The 15,453-nt window shown below is 46.0% G+C and overlaps 1 protein-coding gene across 5 annotated transcripts in view; it reads right to left on the bottom strand.

Moving 5' to 3' along the window:
* Positions 1 to 11,915, bottom strand: part of TLN2 (talin 2) — a 496,933-nt gene extending 485,018 nt beyond the window's left edge. For all 5 annotated transcript variants that reach the window (XM_040226669.1, XM_040226672.1, XM_040226673.1 and 2 more), the window contains exon 1: positions 11,780 to 11,915. The gene's annotated coding sequence lies outside the window, so the exon portion shown is untranslated. The remainder of the gene's footprint in view (positions 1 to 11,779) is intronic.
* Between the last annotated feature and the right edge of the window lie 3,538 nt (positions 11,916 to 15,453).

Genomic DNA, 15,453 nt, shown 5'->3' with positions numbered 1-15,453 from the left:
CATTCATGAAAGGAAGAGTCAAGCAATGTGGCAAACTTTATTGTTGTCTTATTTTAAGATGTGGTCACAACCACCCCAACCTTCAGCCATCACCTCCCAAATAGGTTAGCAGCCATCAACATCAAGGCAAGACCCTCCACCAGCAAAAAAAAAAAAAAAAAAAAAAAAAGACTTTCTGAAGACTCAGAGGACACATAGTACTTTTTTGCAATAAAGTCATTTTGAATTAAGATATGTACATTGGTGTTTTTTTAGATGCAATGCTGCTGCTGCTGCTGTGTCACTTCAGTCGTGTCCGACTCTGTGTGACCCCACAGACGGCAGGCCACCAGGCTCCCCCGTCCCTGGGATTCTCCAGGCAAGAGTACTGGAGTGGGCTGCCATTGCCCTCTCCTGATGCAATGCTACCGCACACTTTTAGACTATGAAAGTGAAAGTGTCAGTAGCTCAGTCATGTCTGCCTCTTTGTGACCCCATGGACCGCACCCAAGCTCCTCTGTCATAGAATTCTCCAGGCAAGAATATTGGAGTGGATCGCCATTTCCTTCTTCATGGGATCTTCTCAACCCAGGTATCAAACTCAGGTCTCCCACATTGCAAGCAGATTCTCTACCGTCTGAGCCACCAGGGAAGCCTATTTACTATAATATACTATATACTACATATAGCCTATATACTATAATAGACTATCAGTTCAGTTAAGTCACTCAGTCGTGTCCGACTCTTTGCGACCCCATGAATTGCAGCACTCCAGGCCTCCCTGTCCATCATCAACTCCCGGAGTTCACTCAGACTCATGTCCATCGAGTCCGTGATGCCATCCAGCCACCTCATCCTCGGTCATCCCCTTCTCCTCCTGCCCCCAATCCCTCCCAGCATCAGAGTTTTTTCCAATAAGTCAACTCTTCGCATGAGGTGGCCAAAGTACTGGAGCTTCAGCTTTAGCATCATTCCTTCCAAAGAAATCCCAGGGTTGATCTCCTTCAGAATGGACTGGTTGGATCTCCTTGCAGTCCAAGGGACTCTCAAGAGTCTTCTCCAACACCACAGTTCAAAAGCATCAATTCTTCGGCGCTCAGCCTTCTTCACAGTCCAACTCTCACATCCATACATGACCACAGGAAAAACCATAGCCTTGACTAGACGGATCTTAGTCAGCAAAGTAATGTCTCTGCTTTTGAATATGCTATCTAGGTTGGTCATAAGTTTTTTACCAAGGAGTAAGTGTCTTTTAATTACATGGCTACAGTCACCATCTGCAGTGATTTTGGAGCCCCCAAAAATAAAGTCTGACACTGTTTCCACTGTTTCCCCATCTATTTGCCATGAAGTGATGGGACTGGATGCCATGATCTTCATTTTCTGAATGTTGAGCTTTAAGCCAACTTTTTCACTCTCCACTTTCACTTTCATCAACAAGCTTTTTAGTTCCTCTTCACTTTCTGCCATAAGGGTGGTGTCATCTGCATATCTGAGGTTATTGATATTTCTCCCGGCAATCTTGATTCCAGCTTGTGTTTCTTCCAGTCCAGCGTTTCTCATGATGTACTCTGCATACAAATTAAATAAGCAGGGTGACAATATACAGCCTTGACGTACTCCTTTTCCTATTTGGAACCAGTCTGTTGTTCCATGTCCAGTTCTAACTGCTGCTTCCTAACCTGCATACGGATTTCTCAAGAGGCAGGTCAGGTGGTCTGGTATTCCCATCTCTTTCAGAACTGTCCACAGTTTATTGTGATCCACACAGTCAAAGGCTTTGGCATAGTCAAGAAAGCAGAAATAGATGTTTTTCTGGAACTCTCTTGCTTTTTCGATGATCCAGCGGATGTTGGCGATTTGATCTCTAGTTCCTCTGCCTTTTCTTAAACCAGCTTGAACATCAGGAAGTTCGGGGTTCACATATTGTTGAAGCCTGGCTTGGAGAATTTTGAGCATTATTTTATAGTATAGTATAAATATACTCTAGGGAAGCAGAAACTTTGTATGACTCACTCTGATATTCACTTTACTGCAGTGGTCTGGGATGGAAGCTACACTGTCTCCTAGGTATGCCGGTTATCAGGGAATGAGACATGATATGAAAACAAGGAAGAGGCTGAGAACAGGGACCAGGGGGAGCTAGGAAGAGCTCTAAGGAGGTGATACTGGAACAGACTCCCAAGTCAAGTGAAGTGTGAGAGAACAGCCCCCACTTTCAGAAGCCAGGAGGAGGAGATCCGCAGCAGAGCAGGAGCTGGAAGAGCCTGAGCGTAGGAGGACAACCAGGTGAGGACCATGGCGCAGAAGCCGAGGGAAGACAGCCAAAGAGAGAGCCGGCTCCCTGCTGCCGAGGCCGCAGGCAACGACAACTAAGCGCTGGCCACTGGGCATCACTGGCGCCTGGAGAAGTGTGCTTTCGCTGAAGGGATGGGACAGAAGCCAAACTGGTGGGTTCCAGACAGAATGAGAGAGGGAAATGGAACAGAATGGACGACAATTCTTTTGGAAGATACTGACTCCAAGGGAGAATAGAGGACTTGGGAGAACCGTCAACTGGGATATTGGGCTAAGAGTTCTGTTGGTGGTACTTTTCCCCTCAAGATGAGAGAGACTACAGTATGTTCCTCACGGACATGATCCATCAGAGGGAGAAAGCTGATGGTGCAGAAGGGAAAGAAGATTCATGCACGAGTGAGAGCCTTGCATGCCAACAGGGAACAGGCTCCAGTGCTGTGTGGCTACAGTGCAGGTAGGCTGGCAGATTTAGCATGAGGAAATGATGAAACTACTTCCCAACTGCTTCCTTTTTCTCAGTGAAATAAGCCAAGTCATCAGCTGCCAGTGAGGTGGGGACAGAAACATAGTGGGCTCTGCAGTGCCAAGAGTCTGTCTGGAGGCTTATGGTCATAAATAAAAAGTGAGACGATGCAGATGGCTGGTTTTCTCCAGCCAGGTTCATCAGCCTGAGGCAGGAGCAGGGTGGACAGAGGATGGGGTTTTCCTAGGAAAGTGAGATGAAGGGAGAAATAGTCAAAGAAGTTGGGGGGTGTAGGCAAGTACCTTGGGGTGAGGGTTGAGGGTGGGGCATAGTAGGAATAGATAATAAGGGTGTTAGAGGATGAAGAAGTGCAAGGGTCACCAGGTCAGAGCCCCTTGGAGGGTGCAGGCTGGGTGCACTTGGGTAATAACAGGAATAAGAAAAGAAAAGGTGAGGGTCAGATGGGAATGCTTGTCAAGATTTTGACGGAGGTACAGTTATTGGTAATGATAAGGTCTACACTTGTGATTGCAAGTTTAGTGGGTAATAAAATCAATTTAGTGGGTCATGACCAGCAATTATTTTTTAATGAGACAAAATAAAAAGTATGTGACTACATTACACCTAGTAAGGGTAAACACTGTTTTGTGAAACTTGGTTCAGTTGTATGTATATTTGCATTGGGTCATCACATAAGACGTATTTCTTCTATAAATTGGGGTTTAAAAAAAAAAAACAACTCCCCCAGGACACCAGGGCAAGGTTTCTCTATCATGACACTGCTTACATTTGAGACCATGAAATTCTCTACGTATGTAGGGGGGCGGGTAAGGGGGGGAGTGCATTATACAGTGTTTGGCAACATCCCAGGCCTCCACTCACTGAATACCCGCAGCACTCCCGTGTCCCCTCAAGGTGTGACAGGCAAAAATGTCTCTGCATGCCTCTGTGCTCAGTTGCTCAGTCGTGTCCGACTCTTTGAGACCCTCTGGACTGTAGCCCACCAAGCTTTGTCCATGGGATTTTCCCAGCAAGAATACTGGAGTGGGTTGCCATTTCCTCCTCCAGGGAATCTTCCTGACCCAGGGATTGAACCCAAGCCTCCTGCGTCTCCCGCATTGGCAGGGAGATTGTTTATCACTGAGCTACCCGGGAAGCCCTAAAACGTCTCTGCTTTTCCTGCTGCTGCTAAGTCGCTTCCGTCATGTCCGACTCTGTGCAACCCCATAGAAGGCAGCCCACCAGGCTCCCCAGTCCCTGGGATTCTCCAGGCAAGAACACTGGAGTGGGTTGCCATTCCCTTCTCCAATGCATGAAAGTGAAAAGTGAAAGTGAAGTCGCTCAGTTATGTCTGACTCTTCTAGACCCCATGGACTTCAGCCTACCAGGCTCCTCCACCCACGGGATTTTCCAGGCAAGAGTACTTGGGTGGGTTGCCATTGCCTTCTCCAAAATGTCTCTAGACATTGCCAAATAGCCTCTGGGTGGCAAAACTGCTGAGAACCAGCAGTCTAAGAATAACTGTGGGAAGGGATGGCTGAAGTAGACAGAAGAAAGGATAACTAAAAGAGAGCTGGTCAAAGGACTGAGTTGGGTGGACAATCTCTATAGATACCCAAGTTACCACAAATGTTGATCAGAGAAGGGACTGTGGTCCAGATGAACACCATCTTCAAAGAATGAGTCAAAGTGACCCTGAGGACTGTAAATGCATGTTCTCTATCCCAGCTACATATTAGAATTACCTGGAGAACTTACCCACCAATGTCCAGGCCCCCTCCAGACCAACTAAATCAACATCCCCAAGTGATCCCAACACATGGCTAAGGTGGAGAACCCTACAGAAGAGGTCCACCCTCCAGGGGTGTATGACAAAAAAACAAAAAAAGAGGAACCAGAGACTAATAGGCTTCTCTGCTCTCCCGTGAGAATCCACTACGGAATATTTAAAATAAACCTGAACTTTGACTTTCATGCTGATTAACCACACATCCATGTATGAAACATCATTACATCCCCAAACACCTACAACGGATACAGACAACAGTTCAGTAAAGTAACTCAAATAATTCTTCTTCTCAGCTTGTTGAAACTGATAAAACTGAGTTAATTTGCCTCGATTGGCATTGTAACTTTCATCCATGAAAGGGTAGAGCACTGGCTGGACAAGAACACAACAGCTGCAAAACACAAGAAGCTGTTCCCCTACACCAGTGGTTTGCAGAGTATGGTCCAGGACCAGGAAGATCAGTGTCATCTGCGAACTTGTTAAAAATGCAAATTATCAGGCCCTACCCAAGACTTACAGAATCTAAAACTGTGGCTCAACAAAGTGGGTTTTAACAAGTCCTCAAGCTGATTCTTTTTTAACAAGTCCTCAAGGTGACTCTGGAGAAGGCAATGGCACCCCACTCCAGGACTCTTGCCTGGAAAATCCCATGGATGGAGGAGCCTGGTAGGCTGCAGTCCATGGGGTCTCGAAGAGTTGGACGTGACCGAGCGACTTCCCTTTCACTTTTCACTTTCATGCATTGGAGAAGGAAATGGCAACCCACTCCAGTGTTCTTGCCTGGAGAATCCCAGGGACGGGGGAGCCTGGTGGGCTGCCGTCTATGGGGTCGCACAGAGTTGGACACGACTGAAGTGACTTAGCAGCAAGGTGATTCTGACGGTGAAGAATCACCATCTCCTGCCTGCAATGCAGGAGACCTGGGTTCAATCCCTGGTTTGGGAAGATCTCCTGGAGAAGGGAATGGCTACCCACTCCAGTATCCTTGCGTAGATACATCCTTCCCACAGATGGGGAAGCCTGGTGGGCTATAGTCCATGGGGTCTTAAAGAGTCAGACATTACTGAGCAACTAACACTTTCACTGTCCAGGGGATTCTGAGGCATTCACACCTGGAAACCACTGAATCTAAAGCACAGTTTTCAAATTTGCAGCACAGCCCTGGCTTCCAAGCGGTTGAGATTCTGAGTGTCCTACCAGCATTCAGAGTCATGTGATATGTACTTTTAAAAATGTAAATGGAGGTTCCACTGCTTTTGAAAGCTTCATTTTTTTTGTAGTGACTGCCAAGAACTCAAATACTATCAAGTTTCAAAAAACACATCTAGAGGCAGAATTGAAAATGGTACACAGGTAGAACAATCAGCTAAGCTAATGTGGATGGAGACCAGGATTCAAATGCCAGCAGAATCATTTAGCAGCAACTCTCTGGGCTTCCCTGGTGGCTCAGATGGTAAAGAATCTGCCTGCAATGCAGGAGATCCGGGTTCAGTCCCTGGATTGGGAAGATGCCCTGGAGAAGAGAATGGCTACTCACTCCAGCATTCTTGTCTGGAGAATTCCACGGACAGAGGAGCCTGGCAGGCTACAATCCATGGGGTTGCAAAGAGTCTGACATGACTAAGCAACTAACACACTCCTCTCTCTCTCTCTCTCTCTCTCTCTCTCTCTCTCTCTCAGGCTCAGGAAAACCAAGTTTGAGGACATGCTGCCTGTCTCCTGGAAGACTCTCCAGTTGGCCAGAAGACCTCCCCTCTACCTTCTGAATGGGATCAAAGAAAGTCAAAGAAAAGGGTTTCACCCTCCTGGGAGACAAAGGTAAATAGCTCTTCTGGAAGCCAAGGCTTATACTGAAGGATTTCACTTAAAGTTGGGAAATCTCAGAATTTTAGAAGATAATTGAAAGTTTCCAAAGAGACAAGAGATTGCTGCAGAATGGATCAGGGGAATTAAAAAAAAAAAAAAAAACAGAATATTGCCCAGTTTTTGTTTCTAAAATGGTTCCAGACAAATTTCCTATTCATTAACCAAATAATACTTTTAAATGTTTTCATATAAAAAAAGCCTGAATGTTTAGGCAAGTAAACCATTCAAGGTGTATAGGGAGCAAATTAATCACCCCTCTGCCCCACAGCTAATTTTAAACAATATTAGGTTTTATGTGTCCTTCCATATCTTTCTTCAAGGTCATACACATGGAGCTTCTTTTTTAAATCAGAAATAGTATCATACCACATATGATACTTGGCGACTTGATTTTATTTACATGTAGTATATCATAGACATCCTTCACAAATAATCTCTCTATATATGGATGAGAGGGTCCATATATGGACCCTATATATTCATCCTACTGATGGAAACTCATACTGCTTCTAGCTTATTTACTGTAGTAATCTAGCAACAAACATCCTCACACACAGATGCCTACATGCTATTTCTAATTCTGTAAGAAAGGATTCCAAATATGTGACTGCATACACAAATACACACATTCCAAACTGTCACTGAAACTGTCTGCTTTCCCACAAGGTTGCACCCATTCATACTCCCACTGAGAGTCTGAGGGTTGCCCCCAACCCACCTAACAGAGGATGTTACCAACCTTTAAAACACACACTAATTGGATGAACAGAAAGAAAACTAACAGTTCTTGGCTTTTTCATTTGCATTTCCCTGACCATAATGTGTTACGAGAATCCTTTCACATGGTTATGACCATTTGTACCCCTTATCTTGAGAATGGCCTGTTCACATCCTTTGCATATCTTTGACTGTGTAGTCCTTCAAGTACTGTTTAATCTCACACTATTACCCTCCCCCACCCTCCCACTCTACAAGATGCATAAAGTATAAAAGATCATGCTCTAGGAACTGGATGTGTGGGGTGAGGCCAGGAAATATCTAAATACACAATAAACCCTCAAAAACAATTACTGAATAAGTGAATAGCACACTTAGAAAATTTTGTTAGGAGTGCAGCTAAAAGAGTAAAAGGGAAATACAAATATTCATGTCCTGTTCTACATATTCAGAACAACATCACTTTGGATGAAATTTAATTGTTGCTTAACCCAGAAACAAAACACTGTCCTAGCACTGACTCTAACAATCCACTGTGAAAGGGTGGCAAAAAAGCTGTCTTGATTCATAGCTCTAGGTGGTACATAAACAAAGGCTCTCAAAACCAAGTGACACCTGCCACTAAGCCACAGGCTTGGTCAACAGACAGATGAAGTCTACCTTAAACATTTTGTTCTTTTCTTGTTTTGTCTCCACTGCCATCCAAGATTTTTTTGCCTTTGAAAATTTCCTGCTTATGAGAAAGGGGATTGAGGACAGCCTACAGGAGGAGTTTGATACAGTTCAGATTCCTTAACTCTTTTAACTTTAGGCAAAACATCTGGTTATACCCAGCATTTATCCCCATTATTTGTAATAGTTCTGTTTGGCTTATATTTTAACTAGTCTCCTTATTAAATATAAGAGTAATAGGATTAAAAAGTTCTGGGGGAAAGTACTGTAATTAAAAAGGCACCATTTGGGTATATGTTAAGCTGTAATTCTGGTCCTGCTTATTAAGTTTTCCTTCTTGTCTTTAATTTTTTTTTTTAACCCATAAAAATAACTTTGAATTACTTAACTCTTTTTTAGTACTTCCTGTATTGGCTAATTCACCACCTCAAACCTCCAAGAAAACATTATGACGCAAAAGTTCTGGAGTAGTAATGTCAGATATGACAAGTTTTAGACACTGTCCCAAGAGTCTGGGCATGCCACACACACACACCACACACACACACACACCACACGGTAACTTGACAGGCAATTTCCCAAAATGAATAGGCATTTCTAACCTCTTGAAGTTATAAAATCTTAACAGGAAAAAATTGCAGGAACTTTGATCAAGTCAAGAAGTTATAATAAGAATCAGGCAAGAGGCAACAAAGCACAATTTGTAACACTTTGTTAAGACAGGCATAAAAAAAAAACAAATATTGAGGTAGTAAATTTAGGAATGAAGATACAAGGGTTTATAATAAAACTTTTTTAATTTTTAATTTTAGCTTTATTGAGAACACTACTTTTAGATTTTTATTATGTAATGTCTAGCACATGCACAAAAAATATGACATATATATAGTTATAAAGCACAATACTAAGATGAATAAATACATCTTTAGACTTTTTTTCTGAGCAGTTGGTAAAAATTTAAATTGTTCACCACCTATAACCACCCTTAACTGCTCTTGGAAACAAATGATCTGCTGATAACAGGGGGAGGAGGAATGGGGAAATCAGTATAATTTGAGCTATAAAAGAAACTGCTGCTGCTGCTTCAGTCGTGTCCGACTCTGTGCAACCCCATAGACGGCAGCCCACCAGGCTCCTCTGTCCCTGGGATTCTCCAGGCAAGAACACTGGAGTGGGTTGCCATTTCCTTCTCCAAATAAAAGAAACTAGACTAAAGCAAATAACACACACACACACCTCTTTCTAAAACCTGACTTTGCTTAAAAATACTTTAGGGAATACTGTTTGAAAATCCCCAAACAAGTAGATTTAACAGTAGGTGAATTCAAAACCCATATAAATAAACCTATGCCTATAAAGAATATCCCCAATACCTCAATGAACAGGGCCAAGTTTTAAAAGTGCACTTTCCCTTTGGAGGTAAAAGCACATCAATGCCAAAAACAGAAACTCTAATAATTCTTCAGTACTCCTGATGACCTGAGTGGGCACAAAGGCAGAGAGAATCCAAGGACTTCCCCAATCTGAGGAGCCCTGTGTTTTCTGATTCAAGGCACCATTTCTAAGACTGGGAAGTTTACAAAAGGGATGGAGGCTTTCAGCAACTAATTTGATTCTCTCCTAAATTAATTACGCTAATTCTAGAAAAATGTATCTTAGGCTCAGGGTGTTCTCCACAGTTCTAGGGCTCAGTGAAAACAAAATTAGCATTTCTGCAGGTATCCCTCCTCTCTCAAGGTCATGTGTCTTGTCACATCCACGGCCCCTCCCGGGTTTTTGCATAGATACCCCAAATCAGCCAACAAGGAAGATAAAATGTTGGAAATTCAATGCCTGACATTCTCACTGGATAAGTATTTATTGAGGCGGACAGACGTTAAGAGCAGCCTAAATCGTGACATCACAGGGCACATCTCTGAGATGAAAGCTTCCCCCCTCCCCCACATGCTCTCAGTGATCCCTTGAAGCGTTTCCAATGATGAAGCCCCAAAGTGCTGACATGACCTCAATACTATGGCATCATTTCTCTCGCCAAGGAAAAAGGCTGGCACGTTCCTGCCAGCGAACTGTAGGTCAGCCAACTCGCCCTTCCCCTGCCCCTTCTCAAAGCAGAGATCACAATCTATCTCAAAAGTAACGATTTCCCCACCGCCCCCCTCCCGAGAAGTCGCCAACTCCAAGCTCTGAAGAAAGGAGAATAGCGCTCACCTGACGAATGTCACCACTCAGCACCCCGGGTTCCATCAGAAGCCAAAGTTCAGTGGTATTTAGAGCACCGAGCTGCTTGTAATGTATTATATCTGGGGGTCCAGTTCTCCAGAACACCCCCCCTACTCTCCCGTCTTTAAATGCGTCTCGTACAACACCAACACTTCCGCTCATCCCCCTCTCATCGTCTAGAAATAGCCAGAGGTTAGTTTTCACCACGAAACAGGCATTCTGAATCAATCTCCTTTTCCCAAGTCACCTGGGTTCTTCACGGGCAGCAAAAATCCAAGTTTCCCCACGCATCCCCCTTAAACCCCAACTTCTGGAAATGTCCCCCTGACCTCTCCTCCGCCAGCTGGCACCGCGGCGAGAGCCGAGCACGCAGCCGCGGGCGCTGCTGCTGTCGCGGCCGCAGCCAGAGAGGCGAGAGGAGGCTCGGGCTGGTCTTCCGCCACGGGGTCACCGCAAACCACAGACGATAACCGGGGCCTCTACGCTGGGAGTGAGCTCCCGCGCTCTGATGGGCACCCAGGAGGGTCCTGGCGCCGCCAAGACGGTCCGCACCGGCGCCCGGCCGGGGAAAGCGGTCAAGCGCACGGCTCCAGCAGAGCGCCCCGGCGGCCGCGGCTGCAGGAGAGGGGCGTGTTCCTTGCGCCTCGGAGCCCGACCACGGCGTCTCGGCGGGACCGTGGACCGAGGCGAGCAGAGCGCGCAGTCTCTGACGGCGGCTCTCGGCCCTCTACCCCGGCGGGCCGGCCTGGCGACGCGCTGCAGCCCGCGCGCCCTTGCGGGGACAGGCGCGGTGCGCACCCTGTGGAGCCGCCTCCGTGCCGGCCTGGGCGCACAAACTTTCCCGGGGAAAACGGCTCCAGCCTCTCCTGCCGGGGCGCCGCGCTCTCCCCACCCGCCCACCAGCTGTTCGCCCACTCCCCTCGGTAGCCAAGACCCACTGAAAATATGGCGCCCTCGAACGTCGCTCCTCGGTCCCCTTTGGGAATCCCGAAATGCCGGTGTCCGGGACCCCCGGCTCCCGACGGGGGCGAAATTTCAGCTCCTGGGGCCAAGGAAGGAGAGGGCGCCCCTGGTCCAGCGCGAGGCCAGCGGCGGCACTGAATCCCAATCCTCCCCTCGCTCTTGGTCCCCCAGCTTCAAGCAGTTTGCTAGTGGCGAGATTGCCAAGTAAAACAGAATCGTGGAATCGGCAGGTCTGAGAGTCCGGGATGGGAAAGGAGCTCCGCACCGGCCGGCTCCCTTTGCCCGGAGCCCGGCAGGAGACTTGTTTGCAAAGTGGCGCTGGAGTCGGGGCGACCAGTGCTGGAACGAAGCCGCTCCGCCCGCGCCAACTCTCCCGGCGCGGGGGCCCGGCCGGGGCCGAGGGGACACTCCAGGCAGGCGGGGCTGCTTTTCAAAGCCCAGTTACCGGAAACCCAGGGGGAGCCCCGCAGGGGACCAGCTGCCCACGGCTAGGAATCCGCTCTCGGGAGCGGGCTGTGAGGCTGTTTGCAAACCGCTGCGCTCGGGTCCAGTGCAGTGAAACATACATGTGCAATAGACAGGTGCATTAATTTCATTTTATTTTTATTTTCCTGCAAAAAGCTCCCTAGAACATCAAATCTGGGAGCTTTGCGAGGTTTTTTTCTGCATTGGCATCACTCACGAGATGCAAAAGGAAGGGGAAAACCACCCACATTTTCCTTCTGTAAAGGGGAGGGAAAAGACACGAGAAATTCATGCAACGTGCATGCAGCTGGAGGAAGAGGAAAACCCGAGTGAGCCGTGCGCCTTACCGGGGGATGCATTTACTGTCTCATTGCAGAGCGCCTGCCTCGGAGTGCAGCCGGCGTCCCCCAGCGCGCCCAGCGACCGCTCCGCTCCCGCAGCCGCCCCAGCCGCTGCCGCCGCCGCTGGCTCCAGGCGCGGAACAAGAGCCGAGGGCGAGCGCGAGCGCACGGCCCGGGAGCGCCGGGAGGGCAGGAAGCGCGTCATCACTCGGGGACGGCGCGGCCCCGCGCGGCTCGGGTTCGGCCGCCGCGCAGCGCGGCACCGAGGTTGGGCAGGCACGGGCTCCACTGGGCATCTCGGGTCTCTAGCCAGCCGTCCGGTGCTGGGAGGTTTCGGGGGCAAAGGGGGTCGCCGGCCGAACTGTCGCAGAGCTCGGGTCTGCTGTGTAAAGAGAGAGGGAATGCACCGTCTTGGGGAATGGGGTCCCTGGGTCCGCAGAGCGCTTCCCCAAACCGCTGGCCCGCCGCGGAGGGGAGGCGAGGTGAGGTTCCGACACATGGAACCTGGTGGGCTCTGGGGTCCTACTGCGATGCTGTCAGTGGGAACCCCAAGCAGGAGTGACTCTCTGTAAGTGTCGCACACGCCGACACCAAAACCCACCAGGTCAGAGGTCATTTAGGGATTTAGAGAACGGCTTTTAGGGATGAGGGGGCGTAATCTATTAAATTCAGCAGAAGAAATTTTTCTCCTGCCTGCTGTTCCCTTAAAGTCAATGATATACCTTTGCAACTTACACAGCCATTAGGAAATCTAGGATGACCTGAAACAAGGAGGTTTTGGAGGTCAGGAGACATCACAAAACACTATGTACTATATGATGTCATTTTTGAAAATTGGTATGTGGAGAGGTAGAAAAGACTGGACACAGAAACCAAGTTGTTAACTAGTGCTCGGTAATTGGAGTTGTGGGTGATTTTTCTTTGTCTGCTTAGTTCTAGTTTGTGATTTTTCTGTAAGGGACACGTGAAAGTGAAAATGAAGTCGCTCAGTCGTGTCCAACTCTTTTCGACCCCATTGTAGCCTACCAGGATCCTCGGTCCGTGGGATTTTCCAGGCATGAGTACTGGAGTGGGTTGCTATTTCCTTCTCCAAGGGACACACATAAGTTTTGTAATTACAAATAAAATGTTTTTAATAAGAAAAGACCTTGCATTTTTCTCCATCCCAATATAAAATAACCAGGATTAACTCCTTTTCCCAAAAAACAGGTAGCAAATCTCTTTAATTACTCCTAACTCAAACTACTGCAACTTTTTAGTGTTTCTCAGACCATGAAACTTCTGCCCTTATGAATTGGAGATTATGTAAATTGATCTGTCTTGATGAAGTCTATTGAGACATTGGATAAGGCTGGATACTCTATAAGGAAAAAAAAGCATGTTCTTGTCAGGGCTGATGGACTTGACTTTACTATGACAACATGTTTATAACAGAGAACAGCTTTGTAACTTATTTCAGAGAATACACTTTATAAATCCAAAAGCACAGTTAGAGAACCAATGAACTGGCTACTTTAGAAAGTTCTCAGAGTTACACTGCACAGTTTCTAATTGCACAGGAAAAAATGGTTCTGTTCACCACACTTTAAATTTTAAACATTTCCCAGTCTAACAATAACTGGTGATGGCAAGAAGCCACCTCAGAGGATGGTTAAAAAAGTAAATGTTTATTGATTTTTGTAAGAGATTGGTAATAAGGTCATTAAATTAATGCCACCTAAATTGTCCCTTGGTTTACAGACCATATTTTTATAGCTCAAATGACAGGTTTGTGTAAGAGGCTCTTCCAAGACAAAGAAAAATTGACTACAACTAAAGCCATTTTCCTCTTCTGCTTAGTCGTTAGTTCATGGGTCCCAATGACTTCTTGTCAAATATCTCAAAATTAGATTTTTCCCCAACTTGGATTTAAAGATTTTCCATTATTTAATTCACCATTCTCAAAATATCCCATGTTCTCCCTCTGCCTGCCAGTGAGAAGCTGTTGAATTTTAGAAAGTAATAACAAAGTTCTTTCTTGTACCTCTGTACCTAAAAGGGTGTGACACTTAGTAGATACACAATAAATATTTGTTCCATGAAAATAGCATATTTGTTCACTGTCTACTTGACTAGTTCCTGAGATATTTGAAGAGTCATCTCTCCTGCTAGACTATCAGTGCAATCCTGGTATACCAACATCTTATAGTTATATATAGCATTGGTTTGGTCCAGTAATTTCACGCATTTCAAAATAGGAGCTAAGTCTGAGACATTCAGAGGAGAGAGATGCAGGTGTCTGAATATCTATGCATTATGTGTTCAGTTAGCCTATTTTGTGGCTCTCAGATCAATCAGACGCTTTCCCCCAGTGAGAACATCAGTCCTAGAATTCTTTGCTTTAGTCTGGGCTTCTAACCAACTGACTTTGAACACTGCACCTATTTTTATGATGTCTCAGTTTCTCTGACCTCTCTTAATAACCTCAAAGCCATTTATTGTTTCTTTAGAAAAACCAATTCTATCCATTCAATGGCTAATAGTTGCTTTTTCAATAGTTTTCCAAATAAAAGTAAAATAGATTTTACCAGTAACCTACAGTAAGTGCTCTGAAATTGAGACACCTTTTGTAGACCTTCAGTTCAGTCACTCGGTCGCATCCAACTCTTTGCAACGCCATGAACCATAGCACACCAGGCCTCCCTGTCCATCACCAACACCCGGAGTTTACGCAAACTCATGTCCATTGAGTCTGTGATGCCATCTAACCATCTCATCCTCTGTTGTCCCCTTCTTCTCCTGCCTTCAGTCTTTCCCAACATCAGGGTCTTTTCAAATGAGTCAGCTGTTCGAATCAGGTGACCAAAATATTGGAGTTTCAGCTTCAACATCAGTCCTTCCAATGATCACCCAGGACTGATCTCCTTTAGGATGGACTGGTTGGATCTCCTTGCAGCCCAAGGGACTCGCAAGAGTCTTCTCCAACACCACAGTTCAAAAGCATCTATTCTTCAGTGCTCAGCTTTCTTTATAGCCCAACTCTCACATCCATACATGACTACTGAAAAAACCATAGCTTTGACTAGATGGACCTTTGTTGACAAAGTAGTGTCTCTGCTTTTTAATATGCTGTCTAGGTTGGTCATAACTTTCCTTCCAAGGAGTAAGCATCTTTTAATTTCATGGCTGCAATCATCATCTGCAGTTATTTTGGAGTCCCCAGAAATAAAGTCAGCCACTGTTTCCACTGTTTCCCCATCCATTTGCCATGAAGTGATGGGACCAGATGCCATGATCTTCATTTTCTGAATGTTGAGCTTTAAGTCAACTTTGTCATTCTCCTCTTTCACTTTCATCAAGAGGCTCTTTAGTTCTTCTCCACTTTCTGCCATAAGGGTGGTGTCATCTGCATATCTGAGGTTATTGATAGTTCTCCCGGCAATCTTGATTCCAGCTTGTGCTTCATCCCAGCATTTCTCATGATGTACTCCGCATGTAAGTTAAATAAGCAGGGTGACAATATACAGCCTTGATATACTCCTTTTCCTATTTGTAACCAGTCTGTTGTTCTAAGTCCTTAAAAGATAGTTATTTCTAAACTATTTCTATAGAGTCAACTATTATTACTCCCTCTCTTTACAGTGATCATAATTCATTGTAGACCAGCAAAAAACCTGATCTAACAAGTTCACATTCTTGAA

Source organism: Oryx dammah, unplaced genomic scaffold, assembly GCF_014754425.2.
Source record: "Oryx dammah isolate SB20612 unplaced genomic scaffold, SCBI_Odam_1.1 HiC_scaffold_26, whole genome shotgun sequence".
Classification (NCBI taxonomy): Eukaryota; Metazoa; Chordata; class Mammalia; order Artiodactyla; family Bovidae; genus Oryx; species Oryx dammah.
Note: the sequence above shows the minus strand (reverse complement) of the source record. Positions and strands in the feature narration are given on the sequence as shown.